Source organism: Vulpes vulpes, chromosome 1 (genome assembly GCF_048418805.1).
Source record: "Vulpes vulpes isolate BD-2025 chromosome 1, VulVul3, whole genome shotgun sequence".
In the NCBI taxonomy this organism is placed as follows: Eukaryota; Metazoa; Chordata; class Mammalia; order Carnivora; family Canidae; genus Vulpes; species Vulpes vulpes.
The window spans coordinates 60,349,935-60,368,619 of NC_132780.1; positions in this window are offsets into that span (position 1 = coordinate 60,349,935).

Below are 18,685 nucleotides of genomic sequence, written 5' to 3' on the forward strand. Positions count from 1 at the left end.
GGTGTGTGTCCTTACATCTAAAGTGAGTCACCTGTAGGCAGCATCTAAATGAGTCTTGTTTTTTTTATCCATTCAGTCACTATATATCTTTTGATTAGATAATGTAGCCCATTTGCATTTAAAGTATTTTCTGATAGGTATGTACTTATTGCCATTTTGTTCATTGTTTTCTAGTGATTTTGGTAGTAATTGTGTCGTCTTTGCTTCTCTTGCTCTCTTTCTATGTAGGTTGATGATTTTCTTTAGTAATATGCTTATATTCTTTTATCATTTGTGTATTTACTATAGGCTTTTGCTTTATGGTTGCTGTGAGGATTACATATAACAATTTATATTTATGACATTCTATTTTAAGTGGATAATAAGTTTGATCCCATTCTAAAACTCAACATTTTTACTCTCCCTTCATGTTTTATGTTTCTCATGTCACATTTTACATCTTTTTATCTTGTATATCCTATATCTAACTATTATAAACAGTTATTATTACTACTTTTGTCTGTTAGCCTTTATACTAGGTTTTTAGTAATTAATCCAGTATCTTTACTACATATTTACTTTTCCAATGAGATTTATTCTGAGACTTTACAGGAAAGGAAAAAAATGAGACATATATAAGCAAAAAAGGAACTTATCATTTATTTTATTCAATTTTTTTAGCATATGTGATGCCAAAGCAAGCACTATTTAATTTTTTTTAAAGATTTTATTTATTTTTTCATGAGAGACACAAAGAGAGACAGAGAGAGGCAGAGACACAGGCAGAGGGAGAAGCAGGCTCCACGCAGGGAGCCTGACATGGGACTCAATCCCAGGTCTCCAGGATCATGCCCTGGGCTAAAGGCAGCGCTAAACCTCTGGGCCACCCTGGCTGCCCAACTTATCATTTATATGGAAAAAATATGTTTTCATTTGGCTCTAACAGTTACACTTTAAGCCGTTAAGGAGTAGAGCAACATATCTAAGGAAATGAAGGAATGAAAATATACCTTTAAATAAATAATTGGAGACCAGAATTAAATGCGAGTTAAAAAAAAGTAAAAAACATTTCTAATAGCTAGATGCTCTGACAATGTAAATATAGTACAGCTATTTTTTTAAAGTGGAGATTACTAGGGAAAACATGTAGAAAATAGTTAACTATTCTTAGTAATTATGTGGAGTATTATTCTGAAGATATCATGTGTGCAATGTGAAATAAAACAGTTTGGTTATAATGGGATATCGTAATTCTGTTATTCTCCATGTCTTTGAAAACAAGGATCCTTGGTATGGAAGAACAGCAAATGGGTACACTTCAATAGAAATTAGGTAAAAACTCAGTAGTAGAAATAAAGTAAAAGCTCAGTCCAAAGGAGGAAATGTAGAGGATGAATTTGAAACTGTCAAAGACAACTAAGATCATGTCAAAATATTTAGGAACCAACTGGCAAAGCTACAAAGAACAATTTGTGCTTCATCAAGGAGAGTACTTGCAGTTCATGTTCTTAAAATTTGGTACATAAGAAGGAAACAATCAAGCCTTATTTGTATAAATGACACCACTAGAGGAACAAATAGTTTATGAGGGGGAACAATAGCTTGATATAATTTTTGAACTAATACATGAAAATGAGATTATAGAATTTGAATAAATATAATTTTCCAAAATCTTGTGAACTAATGGATCTAGTCATTAAGTATCAATGGCTAACATCCAGAAAGAAACAACCAGACACCAAAGAAGAAACCCAATACTGATCATAGTCTTGCCAAAAGGATAAACATTCTGATCAAGCATCTGGATCCAGCTGCCATTTTACAGGAAACACAAAGGGAAAGAAAAACTTACTGATTACATCATGAATCGACAATTAATGAAATTTAAACTGTGGGCAATGTCCAGCATGAATTACTTGGATTTTTCATCAAAAAGGAAGACAAAGGAATACAGGAAGGGTTTGGTATATTTATAGAGGCTGAAAAGACATATTCCTTTAAAAAAATGCATACTGTGCAAGAAGAGAGCCTAATGATGGATACATGTGGGTGATAAAACTATAAAGAAATCCAAGCAAATGATCACTAAAAATTAAAGAACTGATTATTTTCGAGGGTGGGTACAAAAGTTTATCATTGGGATTAGGCACATAGAGGAGCTTCTGAGGTTCCTGGTAAAGTTCTGTTTCTTGATCTGTATGGTGTTCACAGGGAGGTTCCCTTCCTAATAATACATTAAGTTATACACTTATTTTGTGAGGTTGTCTTTATTTGTACTTTATTTTATAATAAAAATTATTAAGAGAGCATGGTGGGGCATGAAAGGGATTTACTTTCAATGTGAATAAGAGTACCTCCCATTTTATGGTAGTTAATGGTTTATAAATCACTAGCATATACTTACCTCATGTGATCTTTATAATTACCTGGTGACATTTAGAGAGAAATTGTTATTACTCGCTTTTAAATATGAGGAGCCACAATTAAGAGTCTAGATCACAGAACAAGTAAGTGTCAGGGTTGAGGCCTTCTGAATCCTAGGAATTTACCTACACATTCACATTTTCACACACCCGTGTTGTCACACACACTCTCGCCAATCAGTATATATAAGCAAATGGAGGATTCAGCACCCACATCCACCCCACCACTCAGCCCCAAGGTTGCACTGATAGTAAAGGAAATACCATCTGCTGTTTCCTACCTTACACACATTACAAGTTATCCTACATAAGTGAGTTACTGTTTCCAAAGGATGTTTTCATGGGATTTTTTTATGACACAGGTTATATCCATTTTCATTGTTGCCTTAATTGCTTTTGCTCAACTCTTTACAAGTCAGCCTCACTTAAATAGTCTGAGGTAAAGAGATAAAAGACATAAGATACCTATAATTTAGTTGGCCACTGCTCTTTGCCTGATTTTATACGTGAAGAAACTGTGGCTAAGAAAGTTTAAGAAACTTGTTCTCACACCAAAAAATATTTCAAAAATAAAGTTTTTCACCTGGGATTGTATGATGACAAACCTACTTGCTCTTTACTGACTCCCCTGAGGCCTTTATTACTTAGTAAATAATAGAAAAGGTAGAGCTGTGAATGCTAACAACATAAGAATATCATTACCATCATTTTATGACAGAAGATATCAGCATTACAGCAATGTTGCTAAAAGGTGGATGGCCGTCAAAAATCTAATTCTAGGAGAAAGAAGCATTCACAGAACTAATGTGAATTATTTTCCAGAACTCTAAATTTAAGTCTTACATGAACTTTGAAAACAAAATTATTTTGTAGTTATGGGTTATGAGAGGTTACAAAACTCTCAGGAGTCGTACAGTAGATCTTGACCAGCCAGTTTCAGCACGCTCACCTTATATAACATATGTGTAAGAGCATTGCTAAATCAAGGAATGAAGACAACCTTCACTTCTAAGCCTCCTCTACAGCACAAAATATGAGGAGCAGTCCCACTGCAACAGCTGTTTTATAATTCACCAGGAGTAAGCAAACAAAAATGCAAGCAAAGGTTTATAAAAATATGTATAATATCATACCACTGGAAATATTTTTCTTGATGATAGTCAATGAGTTACAATATAATGGACAACAATCTTTTTAGGATGCTACTTATTATATTAAGGCTTTTTTCCCCCCTAAACTATTCTGGAATCTTTTGAAGAAAATGTTATATTGAAACCAAACACTACTTTGCTGATCTTCTATTTTACAAAGAATTCCAAATTAACTAAGTGAAGAATCATCTTATGTTTAACAACATTGATTAAGCCTTTAAAATTCTACATATAAACAAACGAAGGCAACGATCCATAATTTTCTCAAAACCGCATAGTATTATTGTTGGAAAGGCAAATCTTAGATACTCTCTCACCAAAACTGTATTTACATGAGGCAAGTGTTTTTCAACCACACTGTATTATTTGGCCCCAGACTCTTTTCTACACCTCATTGACACTTGTCTTGGCAAACAAGGAGGTAAAACAGGAGGCCAAATCATATATCAGGATACCCTCAAAAGTAAAAAAGCGCCAGGAATTGTAAAGGATGGTGCCCTTGAAACTTGGCACTACATTTGACCCCAGTAAATTCAGAGGACAACTTTCATTTTTCATTATTGTCTGAGTTTTTAAACTCCAAATTAAATTCTCTTATTTGAAAAAGTAATGACAATTTTATCTTTTAAGAAGTTAGGTGACAGTATACAACTAGGGCCTAAATATACATTTGATCACACATAGAAATAATGGGTTGACTTTCTCTTCTAAATAATTTTTTCATCAGAAAAAATGGTGAAAGAAGCCAGCATTACAGCAATGTTGCTAAAAAGTGGATGGCCATGAAAAATCTAATTTTAGGAAGAAAGAAGCATTCAAAGAATTAATGTGAATTATTTTCCAGAACTCTAAATTGAAGTCTTACATGAACTTTGAAAGCAAAATTATTTTGTAGTTATGAGTTATGAGAGGCTACACAAAACTCTCAAGAGTCATGCAGTAGTTCTTGACCAGCCAGTTTCAGCATACTCACCTTATAACATATATGTTATATAACCCCAAAGGGTTGTGCAAACTTTCTTTAATGTATATATATTAAAAATTATGTCAAGTCTTGGTAACATTAATTCATGACAGGTACACAAAATCTTCAACAAAAATAAAATTATTACAAGGCTACTGAGTCACTGAAAGGAAAAACAAAGATGGTTATAAGTGGATTTAACAATAACTAATTTGTTTTAAAATAAATGAAAGATACGCTATCACATAATCTCCTTTTTCCCTTTGATTATTGGCTTGTAATTTTATCTAGGAATTTTGCTGAAAGCTATAGAGAAACAAAAACAAAATAGATTTTGACATTCAAATTTAGATTTGGGCATGCCAAAAAAGAAATATGCTATTATTCAATATATTTGAGAAACATTCTTTTTTAATAATGATTTTGAAAATTCTCATGATCAATCCAGAAAGCAAAATGTTCTTTTTTCTCTTTTTTGTTTGGACATTCTATTAAAATGTCACTATACATATTCAATATGTTACATGTGATATTTAAAATGGAAACAAGAGACCTAAAGTAATAAAATCACATTAGTATTTATCTGCAATTGTCTTAACGTTCTGAGGAAGTCAAAATAAAGACATTGGGGAATGTGAATGGTACCTTTTTCATCAAAAATTAGAGAAAACAATGAGCTGGAAAGGCAGTGAAACAGTCATGTCATATAGCCTTCTCAGGATGCCAGACAAGACTAAACCAAGGCTCATGTCATCCAAGACACACGGAAAAGAGTTCATGTAAGTTCAGCCACCCACACTGAATACAGCAACTGGCACTGAATTATCAGAAGCAACATTCCTTGGGGCGCCTGGGTGGCTTAGTCCGTTAGGTGTCCAACTCTAGATTTCAGCTCAGGTCATGATCTTAGGGTTGTGTGATCAAGCCCTATGTTGGGATCTGCACTCAGTGTGGAGCCTACTTGTGATTCTCTCTCCCTCTCTCTCTGCCCTTACTCTTCCCCCCACAAAAACTAGAAAAATTATATTTTTCTGTATTGATAGCAGGAAATTTTATTTCTAGAACTCATGGTAGTTTGAAGCATGAGTCTGTGAAATGAGTACATAATTCTAATTCTTGTTTTTATTAAAATCTAAGAAAGCCACCAGAGAAAACAAATCAAAAGGGGTAAATTTATTAATAATGCAGCTCTTGCAAAGAGAAACTTCCTTTTAGTAAAATGACTGTACATATTTTTATTCCATTTTAAACTATATACTTTAAATGTGACTTAGAAAGAAAAGGTTATAAACTACTGGGATCTATAGCATAATCTTCAATCCTTTACTCAAAATAGATCATATGTGTGAAGAAATTCACCCTTTAAAGCTACTATCTCCTTGGCAATCAAGAAAAGTCACTGATTTCATAAAAACTGAAGCTGTTTACATAAATTTACACTTCATTGTAGCTAGAAATACTCTCTTGAGATCCCACTGTCATTATAAAATACTTTACAAAATATTGAAAAATAGTACACTAATGCAAAATTAAAATATAGTATGACAAAAGCTTAGTATCACTTCTCTCCTTGTTTTCATTTTAAAAATCATATAGGCCCCCTGCCACAATGTAAATAGAAATTAAAATATGATGCATAGAGGCCTTAAAGGGATTCTGGATTTCCTTGGTGTGGAAGAGAGGTGTGGAAGGATTCCCACAATTTTCCTGATCACTCAAGGTCTCCTCTCCTAACTTTCTATTGTGTGCCCCATTTAGTGGAAGATGATATTCCTGTATTACTTATTCCAGGTACTGAGTGACATATCAATTTATAAATGTAAAGTTTAATATTTTACAAAGGTAAACAAAACATTTATTGTAATTATACTCACAATAAATGACAAACTGCAGGATCAATTCAATCAGTACTATTTTAGAGATGGACCAGTTTAGTAAATAAGAACAGTAGTAATAAAAGTAACCTTATTTTTGGAATATGCTGTCAATTTTACATAGTGTCTTGATGAACAGAGGACTCCCATCAGACAGTATTTTAAACAGTTTGAAATAACACATTAGAAGGTTTCATTCAATTGATATTTGTACCCTTTCATGAAAAGCAAAACAAAAAGCCAAAACCAAAACCTAAAAGCAGTAAGTTAGTGAACAATAACACAAAAGTAATGATAGAATATCCTTTGATATCTATGAATAATTGTATAAAATGTTGTGAATAATTAGTGTGCCTTTAACATTATGGGAATTTAGTCTCTAAATTCCATGACCAATACATAAGTGCTCAAAATAGCCTCTAATTTTCTCTTCTTGTAGTCTGTTTCACTAATGAAATTTTAAAAATAATAATCATTATATGTAATCACATAAAAGTAAGGTAACAAATGGCAGGATTTCAAGTTTCACAAGTACATAGATAATAAAGGTTTGGATTAGAAAAAGCCTAGAAACACTAGTGAAGGATCACTCAGCAAAGAGTGAAAAGTATCTGAATTTAATATTATAGTGGCAATTATTATGATTTCTAAAAGTATATACTAAAGTCACACCCTGAATGGAATTGTCTGTAGAACACAAATCTGAGCTAATCTTAGTATAGAACCTACTGTGCTTTTGTCTTTATCAGTTTTTTTTTTTTGGATTGAATGAGATTCAAAACATTTTTATTTAATGAACTAAACCTGGATTTATTAGTTTTTTGAGTTTCCAAACATAGAAATTCCTGCCTGAACAATAGATAGTATACCTAGATACACTTTATCTAGTGACAGATACATTAGCAAAAACTAAAGTTCAGTAATTAGCCTTCATAGGAAAAATAATTTTCAGGATAGGTTATTACCCAGTGACATGTGTGGTTTAATATGTCCTAAACATTTCTAGAGGAGTACTTTTATAACTTATACAAATAAAAGTCGGTAAATGGGCTACTTATTGTTTTCTTTAATTTTAATAGCAACTTCGGGTGCCAAATAGGTGAATTGAGATTTAGCCCTAACACAAAATTTGGTTATGTTAGAAGATATCTAGATATTCTTCTTCTATATATTGACCCAACTCAACTCAAGTATAAACTGACAATGAGAGGACTCTCCAAATCTTTTCCCACAAGTAGAGATTAGGGAAAACTACTAGACTAGCTAATATGAAAAGAAGGATATTATTTTAGGTTCACTGACATTTTCCTACATGATTTATTGCAATTATGATAATTAGGCTAAATGTCAAGCATGCCATATTGACTCTTTTCAGAGTCCAAGGTAAATGGGAATATTCAGATCTTGACATTTTCACTCATATTTTTGAACTGTTTGACTAAATGAAAAAGAGATCTAGCACTGGAGAAAATTCACCTGTTCATACAGAATGTGCCAAAGGAATGCATTAGCTAATAATTATATAATGTTTGTTTCACTTAAATTTTAAAAAGGTTCTTCTTAGACTAGCAATGTTGATACAACAGCAAAAATAAAAATTAAAAGGAAGAAAATTTTTGTTATGTGGTTCCAAGGGAAGGAAGAGTGGAAAATAAAAATGTCCAGCCTCTATGGGCTCTACCATCCTGAGTGCCAACAAGGACAGTACCAGCTTTTTAAGACTGTACATGGTGCTTCAGTTATATGCTACCAATAATAATTTCAAAAGATATCACTGATTAATTTTATATTGGATATTGCTTTTGGCATTGTTCCTTTCTGGAGACTCTAGAAGAGAATCAGTTTCTTTGACTTTTTCCTTCTAGTGGTTCACTGTATTCTCTGGCTCATGGCCCCCTTCCTCTTTCTTCAAAACCAACAATGACAGATCAGGTCCCCCTCACATTGCATTTCTGTGGCCCTTCTATTATTGTATCCCTTTGGCCCAGCTGGGAAAAAATCGTTTTTAAGGACTCAGGTGATTAGAATGGGCTCATCCAAATAATCCAGAATAGTCTTTCCATCTGAAGGTCTCACAGCAAAGTCCCTTTTGGCTTATGAGGTAACATATTCATAGGTTCCAGGAATTAAAGTGTGAACATCTTTTATTCTTCCTAGCACACCTTTTGTATAAAATTTCTATAAAAAGCACAACTATATATATAGAAACTATATCAGTGTTTGCCTGAACTGGGAGTGGGATTAGTTTCACTGAAAAAGACATGAGAAGAATGAGAGAAGTTATCTAAAACTGGCTTATGAAAGGGGTGCTTCACTGGCTCAACTGAAGGAGCATGTGACTCTTGATCTCAGGGTTGTAGTTTCAAGACCCATGTTGGGTGTAGAGATTACTTAAAAATAAAATCTTAAAAAAAAACTGGAGTATGATGATACTTGCACCATTCTAAATTTCCTAGAAATCATCAAGCCTTTCAATGGGTAAATTTTATGGTGTGTATATTGTAGTTCAATAAAACTGTTAAATATTTTAAAAATTAATAGAAAAAATAAAATAGTTTTTTGAAGTAGTTAATATGTTTAAAATAAGCACTGATTATAGAGATCTTATTTGGGATTTTTGAGTCCTAATAAATTTCTATGTTCTCCCAATCAGTTCAATGGATATTTTTTGGCTTCTGTCATTAATACACTATATTTACATATAACGTCTCATCTGTTGATCTTAAACATAGTCTTATTATTACATAACCTGATGGGAATGAAAAATATTGTGTACAGTATGAGACTTCTGAATTCAAAGAAAGGGAAAATCAAAGGGCTTCCTTTGAATACCTCCATTGGATAAATTTAAAACACGTAGACAGAAATGCCAGGATCAGATCTCTGACTATTTCATCCCACCACACACATAAAACTATGATTCATTATTATTAAGAATCATAACAAAGTCTGTTTGTCAATGAGGTTTTTTTCATAAAAGTAAATCACTTCCCCCCCCCCAGTTTCCCTTTGCATAACAAGTAGTAAAGCACAGCTCTAAAAATGTTATGTCTTTCCTAAGTATGTAAATTATTGTAGATAGTCTTAGTAATTCAAAGGATTACATAGTTGAGACAAATTTATTCTAAAATTACTCAGGAAGGTTACTTTACTCCCATGAGGAATAAAGCAGAATACTTTGCCCATTTATTAATGATGACTCATTAATTTATTCTGATTATCCTTAAGATTTCGAATGAGTCAGCTGGCTGAATTGTGTGAAATGGTGGGTGGTACAGCAGGAAGTCTGATGCTGACATATTTAACTGTAAATGTTAATGCCTGGCTATGGATATTCCCATGATCACATCCATTCTGGTTTTCCTTTGCACCTCAAGCTCTCCCAGAACTGGAGGTGTAAAGTTTATATATTGCTTTGAAATGAAAAGTATATCCAAAGAAAGAGTATTACTCTATTACAAAAGCATTCACCTAAAGCTTGCCAAACAATGTGGACAAGAGTGAAGGGCCTAAATGGCCATGCCAATATTATCTCACCTTGAAGTACAAAAATGTAAAAATCAACACCTAGTCTCCTAAATGCTTCCTTCCATAAATCAAGAAAGCTTGACAGTTTAGTTGATTCATTTTCTTTTATTACTTCTTTACTCTAATTTTTACTATCCCATTATTACTATTTTGGATTTATCAAAATACTTTAATGTTGGCTTTTAATTTGGAAGGTATTGATTGTATTGACAAAAAAGGAGCTAAATAAATATTTCCTTGGGAAATGCAATTTTAGGGATGTATATCAGTGTCTATATCTCACTAATTCTTCAAGTAGGGTTTAGAGGCAGAATTTTTTTTCATTTTTTCATTCTATCCATAACCATAAAATATTAAAGACATAGTCACTTTGAATTAAGTTGGAATAATTCTTGAATCACAAGTAAACATACAGATTCTTCATTTTACTAGGCTTTGTTGGTCTGATTCATTAATAGATTTTTTAATTTTAAAGTTCTTACCGAAGCAATTAAAAAATATACATGCTGTTTAGCAACAGGCTAAAGCAATTTTTGTTAAAATGACTGGAGTTCCATGTAACTAGAATTAGACTAACTGTAGGATCTGTAACCAATTTTCAGGGATGCTATTAAAATATGCCATGACAATATCAGGATTCTATGTGCTACCTGTTTCTTAGAGAGTTTGTCTATAATGCAGCCTTTGAAACAATCCCATAAGGCAGCTCTGGTGTTCAGAAGACAGAAGCCTAGGTAGCGGAGAACTTTTTCCTGAGACATGAGTAGGATCAGGGGAGACGGAAAGGACTCTTGCTAACTTCTCATAGTCTCAGTTTGTCAGGGATTGTAGCCACTCAACTAAAATTCACCATCTGTATCTCACTTTTTCATTTTGCTGGCAAGTAGCAGAAATATTTTTTTAAAGTCAGGTATCACTTATAAGTAATGTTGTATCTTAAAAGCCAGAATAAGAAAATGTGGCAAAAAGAATACTGCTGGGAATCTGGAAACCTGGCTTCTCATTTGATTTCTACCGAAACCAACTGAGATTCAGAAAAAAATCCTCACATTCTTAGCATAAGTTAATGGAATTGACTCCATGAACTCCAATAAAACTAAGACATAAAACCCTATTCAGAAGTAATAGATTCATAATGAATCAATAAGTAAGTGGATAGAGATACTGTCTTTGAATTTTAGAAATGGGATTTCAAATGGCAAGGCTGTTCTTGAATTCATAGGTGTCCTGGAGTGGATAAAGTAAGAAAGGAGAACCATGTGAAAATTTTGAAGTGCAAAACCTGTCAGAAATATGCTAAATTCTTGCATTTTCCACACCCAATTGTTAGTCAATTAATAACACAATAGTTAATAGTAATTCTGCTACTAGGTATTTACCCAAAGAATACAAAACCACTAATTTGAGGGGATATATGCAGCCCTATGTTTACTGCAACATTATTTACAGTAGCCAGAGTATGGAAGCAGCCCAAGTGTATATGCACAGGTAAATGGAAAAAGAAGAGGCTATAAATTATATATATATATATATATATATATATATATATATATATATATATATATATATATTATCCAGCCATAAAAACAGAATGAGATCTTGCCATTTGCAACAAGATAGATGGATCTAGAGTATAATGATAAGTGAGATTAGTCAGTCAGAGACAGACAGATACTATGTGACTTCACACATATGTGGAGTTTAAGAAACAAAACAAATTTACGAGGAAAAAAGATTAAGACCTTGTTTCAATCACCTTAGTTCAAAAGTCAAACACCTAAATGGCAGAACTATAAAGAGTTATGTGGAATGGTAACCAGATAAAAACTAGAGACATTTTAGAATCTCCTACCTGGAGCAGTGGTTGATAAATGGAAGGGGCCTAATAGAGGTTGGATTGGTAAACAGACATACATAGGCAGGCTTAATTTAGGTCAATTCTATCCCTGCTCTCTGGGCAAGGGGTCATTCAGGTAAGTGAAAAACGGGGGTTATGGGAATTATTTAATCTCTTGCTGTTTATCTCTCTCCAACCTTTCAACCAGCACTGATAAAAACATTGCTCTCTGCACCTTCTGTGATCATATTGTCCTGGAATCTCTATATCACCAATATTACTCAGGAGATAGAACATCTCAAAATTATAAGTCCTCTGACCAGAATATCTTTTACTCAACTCACAACTTGAGCTAAATCATCAAACCCCAAAGCTCATGGAATTTTAAAATTGGAGGTTGCTGGTGCTGAATATTTCATGTGTTTTTTTTTTTCCATTCTTGCACTTAAAAAATCCCACATATTAGTACAAATAAATATTCCATAGACACTGATTAGATCAATGACTTTGAGTGTACACCATAGACTGTCTGAAAAAAAGATTTTATAGTGAAATTTGGTTGATTTTCACAAGGCTTAAATGTTTTGTAGCTCGTTCAAACTTATATGTGTTCTCAGATTGACACTGTCTTACCTCATGTCACATCAGATAAAGTTCCATGAGTTTATCTCTAGAAAGAAGAGATTCTTGTCCAACACAAAAATAGAGGGCAGAAAGAGGTGGAGTTTCCTCATGAAGTCAGCCATCAGCATGCTGTGTCCATTATGAACCCTCATGTTCAATAAAGTTGAGAATGCTAGGGTACTATAGAAAACAGAGTTTTATTGAAGATCAAAGTGAAACAAGCTGCTTTGATTTTATGTTCTGTCTTTTCATTTCCTGTAGGTGGTGAGCCCCTGAATTGTACTAATTAACAAAGCCTCTGATTAGAGGCAATTGGTTTCCTTCCTGCTACTGAAAATGTCAAAAAGCAAGGCTGCCTCTGGATGGACCTAATTTGTGATGATTCCAGTTGGTTCTAAAGTGGTAAGAATTAGAATATATTTTGTTTTAGAGATTCTTTGACATTTCTTGTTGGAGCTTATTTTTAAATATCCCCAGTAGTTTGCATCATATTCATAAGTAAATTGATTTGATCACTCCTAATTCTAACTTACTAACTTTTAGAGTTAGCAGTTAACAAGAAAATTTTACCTGATCCAGTCATAATTTTTTGTTTGTTTGTTTTTCCTGTTGTAATTTTTATGACAATATTTATTTCATAATTCTGTGATCTCCTAATTAAATTGCAAAGTTTAAATTGGGAATGAAGTGGGTTTTTTATGTTGAAGTTTAAAAAGTACATATGAACAAAATACTTATATTTTTCACTTTCAGATAGAGTGATCATTTATATATAATTTTTAGTTATGCTATTCCAAAGGTAAAATTCTTAGGATAGAGAGTTGGGAAGAAATTTTTAATAGTACCTAAACTTATGATCACTTGAGATTTCACTAAATCACATTTTCAGTAGATATTCTAAGTAAATTCAGTAATAGTAATTAATATTATTAACATGTGAAATAGTGTCTAAATTAGATAGGGTTTGAATAAAGCACTGTAAGCTCAATGTCACAGAACTTTAGACTAGAAAATTACCTTAAACCCTCCAGTCCAATGGGCAGCCCAGGTGGCTCAGCGTTTAGCGCCGCCTTCAGCCCAGGGTGTGATCCTGGGAACCCGGGATCGAGTCCCACGTCAGAGTCCCTGCATGGAGCCTGCTTCTCCCTCTGCCTGTGTCTCTACCTCCCTCTCTCTCTCTGTGTCTCTCATGAATAAATAAATAAAATCTTAAAAAAAAAAAACCCTCCAATCCAAATTCCTGAGTTTTACAGGTGAGAAGATTCAGTTTCAGGGGAATAACTGGCTCAGGAATAAATAATTAGTGGCCATGTGGACACAACAATCCATGTCTTCTTCAAATTCACGACTTTACTCTCTTTTTTTGTAGATATACTCTTGTGACTATATGTATTTAACTATCCATATAATTGTTGATTTAAGTAGAACTGAGTCAAACCTCAATATACAGAATTATACCTAAGCATATTTTGTAGAGTGCTGTACATTTTGTAGATAAATGTTCATTTATATATTGCTCACTCAGTACTTATTTCCGTTGTATAAACAGAATTATGAAAATACAGAAAATATAAAAAGAAAGGAAAAACACACTATTTACACTCCTGTAATACACAATTTACAGTTTTTATTTCTAGTACTTATCCATACTTACATATTTTCTAAAGTTGTAATGATGAGGTAGTATGATCGTGTTCTGTTTTATTTAATTAACATTATATCATGAAATTTTCATGTTATTACATAATGTTCAAAAGTATTACTTTAACAACTACATATTATTTTATTGACTTGCTTTGCTATTTATTCAGCCATTTCCCCCTTGTTGAGCAATTAGATCATCTCTAATGTTACTATAAATAACACCGAAGTTAATTTCTTCATGCGTTGCTTTGGGTACATTGTTTTCCTTTGAATTATTTTCTGTGACAGAAAATAATGACAGTGAATAAATTATAAGTTACTGAGTTATAACTGGATATGAATATTTAGATATCAACAAGCTCATTGGACATTTTACTAAATTGTTTTCCAAAGAGGTTACATCCCATAACTAAAGAATAAAGTCATATAGGCTACTTTGGTTAAATTGCACAGCCCCACTTTTACCTGAAAAAAAAGTTAATAATGGTCCTGAAGTGCACCATGAAAAGAGAGAAGCCACAGATAGGACTGGCCTTGTCTGCAGAAGCATATCCAGAAGTCTGAAAAAAATAACTTATAAGACATTTCCTAAAGATGACCCCTCGTAGACTTTCCTGAAATTTTCAACAGTGAGATTTCTTACTACCTTCTTAAGGAGTTAGATTTTTAATAAAACTAAAACATTTCTAGACTCAAGAAGGGTAAAGCATTAGCTTATGTTTGTATAGAGTCTAGTTCATAAGATTAACTCCCCTTAGCAGTCGTATATGCTTAGACAACATGGTCTAAGTCAACATACACTTAAAGCTTAAAAAAAGCATTAAGAAGAAAGAGGTTGAGTACATGAGACTCATTTGCCTACTGTGTGAAAGAAAATAGAGAACCAGACTTAAATTTCTCATACATCCTAAACATGTGTTCCCCAAAACACACACACACATCAATAAAAAAGCCATGCTTTATTTTATTTTATTTTATTTTTATTTATTTATGATAGTCACAGAGAGAGAGAGAGACAGAGAGAGAGAGAGGCAGAGACAACAGGCAGAGGGAGAAGCAGGCTCCATGCACTCGGAGCCAGACGTGGGATTCAATCCCGGGTCTCCAGGATCGCGCCCTGGGCCAAAGGCAGGCGCCAAACTGCTGTGCCACCCAGGGATCCCCCATGCTTTATTTTTAATTTCACAAGTTCTTTAGGACTCAATCAGGCCCAAGACTCAGACGGTTGTGGTGATTTATTTGCTCATTATTTTTCAGCATTTATTTTCCTATCACTACACAGCTACCTTTTATTGAAAAGCTGCTACATCCTAGCCACTTTCTTTTTTTTCTTAAAAATTTATTCACTTATTTGAGGGAGAGAGAGCAAGAGCATGAGTGGGAGGAGCAGAGGAGAGGGAGAAAGAATCTCAAGCCGACTCCAAGCTGAGCGCAAAGCCTAATGCAGGGCTCCATCTCATGAACCTGAGCTGAAACCAAGAGTCAGCTGCCCAACTGACTGGGCCACCTAGTCGTGCCTCCCTCCTCCCCCCTACCTACCCACCACCATATTAGGTGCTTTTTGTTCAGGATCTCATTTAATCCTTGCAACAGCTCAGTATAATACTTTTCATTTCTCTCTTTTACATTTGTGGAACTGAAGGCCCAGAAAGTTTACATAATTAGCATAAACTTACACCTATTGAGTTACGAAGTGTAGAGCCAAGATTCATCCTTCTCTGAATTATGTTACTCTAGAAAGTACCTCTTAGTGTGGCATAATCAGAGAGAGGTGGGCCTTTAATATGTTAACAATGTTTCTGGGCTATCTTGATCCTTTTGGGATTTTTCTATTCATAAAACTTGAAAAATCTTTCAGTTCATTCTTTTTCTCTAAATGTCAATCATATCAAACATTTGTTCTGCTGTTAAATGCATATCCAGAAGAATACAAATGGGAACCACAACAATGACCCCAAATGAACTCCATAATGTTTTGTGAAACGTTATATATTTTACACTCAAGCTTCATGATTAAATACATTCAAGTCACAACAGATATTTTAAATCAACAGTTTTGTGAAATCTCAACAATATTAATCAAATTTTAACAACCACTCTGATTTATCTTTTTAGATTCTGATCCCATAAAAGCTAAGGATGAGGGGCGCCTGGGTGGCTTAGTTGGTTAAATGTCTGCTTTCGGCTCAGGTCAGGATCTCAGGGTCCTGGGACTGAGCCCCACATTGGGCTCCCTGCTGAGGAGGAGTCGGCCTCTCCCTCTCCATCTGCCCCTCCCTCAGCTCATGCTCTCTCTCATTCTCTCTTAAATAAATAAAATCTTAAAAAAACACACAAAAAATAAGGATGGAGTCTCAGATCTGAAATGCCTCTAAATATAATTCCTAAAAAGTAATTAAATCTGTTAAAGAGTTTAGATCTAAGAAATTTTTGGAGAAAAAAAATGTAACAAGAATATATCTGATTAAACAATGGTTTTTCCTCAATTAAGCTGATCTTTTAGCAAATTATTTAAAATTACTCAAAAAAATTGAGTATGTACTATTAGAATGATTTCAGTGCAAAGTTGAAAAAAATCATTCCTTTCACTGCTTTGAAAACTTCACCCAAGGAAAGATTAGATGAATTTAAAATTTTTAAGGTTTGAAAAGAATTCTACCACAAATTTCAACTCAAGAGGAAAACACCTTAAGTGTATAATTAATATGTTATTAGTGAATAGTTGGGATACAAATCTCATACTTAGAATCCCCTCCTCCCCCAAAAACTCAGTTTTTGTCTATTATAGGTGGAAAGATATTAGCCATAAATATATCTTGAACCTTTACTGTGAAGAAAGAAATTTTACTACATATTCAGCTTGCATTTATATAGGTAGTTAAACTCTAAATAGTTATGTAGTTACAAATATATGACACATTAGGTCCTGTAAAGGGGAAAAAACATGATTCCATGTAGGTACACATAACCCCCCAAATTTGCTTGTAAATGGTTTGGCTCTTAAACATAATTTCTCACAGAAAAATATTTCGAATTATAGCCTCTCCCCACCTGAAACTCATTGAATGTATAATTAAGTTGAACTGTGGTTATTATATTTGAGACAGAGCTGAGTCCAGGGAGGAAGGAGGCAGAGAACACACTTTTACTTCTTTCCTGTCTATAGGTTAGCTATGGATAAAATTTTGACACAGGCAATATATGTTGGGAATCTTTGACTTTATATTGTTCCTCTTCACCTGAATATTGCTTGCTGCTCAGTTTTCTTTTTAATATGTTGTGCTCATTTGCTTTTTCAAACTATGCTTGTTGGCACACTACCCAACAGCAGCCTACCTCCCAAAGTACTCTATGCCTCAAAATGTTCTCCCTCCCCTTTGTCCCTACTGCAGTGCCTTGCACATAGAAGACACTCAATTATTATTCATTAAAAGAATAAGTGGAATAAGAAATATAGAAAGTAAAAGAGAAGAGATGGCTTTAATGGATCCTCCACTTTGTTATAGCCTCCACTTTCCCTACATTTATGTTCTCAGCTAGTTTCCAGTTTCATATGGTTGTGGTTCTGTAGAGAGGCTCCCTTGGAAGCAGGGGCTTGAGTGCCCACAAGTACATGAAGGCAGGGTGGGAGGATAGCAGTGTGGATATTTTATGCAGATTTTTAGATTCAGTGTTGATGAATTTTAAATAGTGAGGTTTGTATGACTCAAAAGGCCATTATGAATCAGGATAAAACAAAGTGAACACACAGTTGTCATGTGGCACAGCAGTTCTGGACTTGCTTTGTGTATGTTCTCGGGAGGCGATCTTAAAGCAGTCACAGCTCTGTCCTATCCAACGTGTAGAGAGGCACAATCAAACAGTGTATCCTCAGTGCTCCTGCTCTGCGACTGTGGTTTACAGCCAACAAAGCTCATTGCTAAGTGTGGCTGCTGTGGTAATTCATGGGCGAGGTACCTCCCTAAGCCTTTCCTGTGCTGCATACCTATCTTATTGCTAAGCTGCTTCTGGTTAGAAATCCATGCACATGCTCTTGTATGGTCAAAAGGAGACTTCCTGCGAACAGAACTCACTCAAGGCCTGACATGGGCACATGGCAGGCTGCTGGCCAAAATGTGCCCACTAAGCCCCTAACAAATGAATCATGAATCTGGGTGACTGGAGAGACAAATGTTTACCGTGGAACGATAACAAAAAAGTCTGGGCTTTTTGCCATTTAGGGGGAAAAAACATATAAGCTTTCTTATCCTTTCCTGGATAGAGCTCTAAGAAGGTACAGTGCACTCAACTCAGTCTTTGGATGAGTATATTGATAAAAATTGAGACTTTTTGTAGGTTCACAATGAAATTATGTATACATATATAAAGATGTGATTTTTCTCTCTTGGGATGACTGATTTGCTTTACCATAAAACAGAGTAGTAGGATGATGTTATTATAATTTTACTCTTTCCTATTGTATCCTCTCACTATTTAAGGCTATAGAGCAAATAGCTTGTGTTATTACTTATTAAACACCAAGAATGAAGGCAGAATTAGATAATGTTTAGGACCATAGGCCTTTGTAGTCAGGCAGAGGGGTTTTCAATTCCAGCTCTGCCACTTTCTGGTTGTGTGACTTTTAGCAAGCTTATTTAACATCTTTCTCTTTGTTATGATCA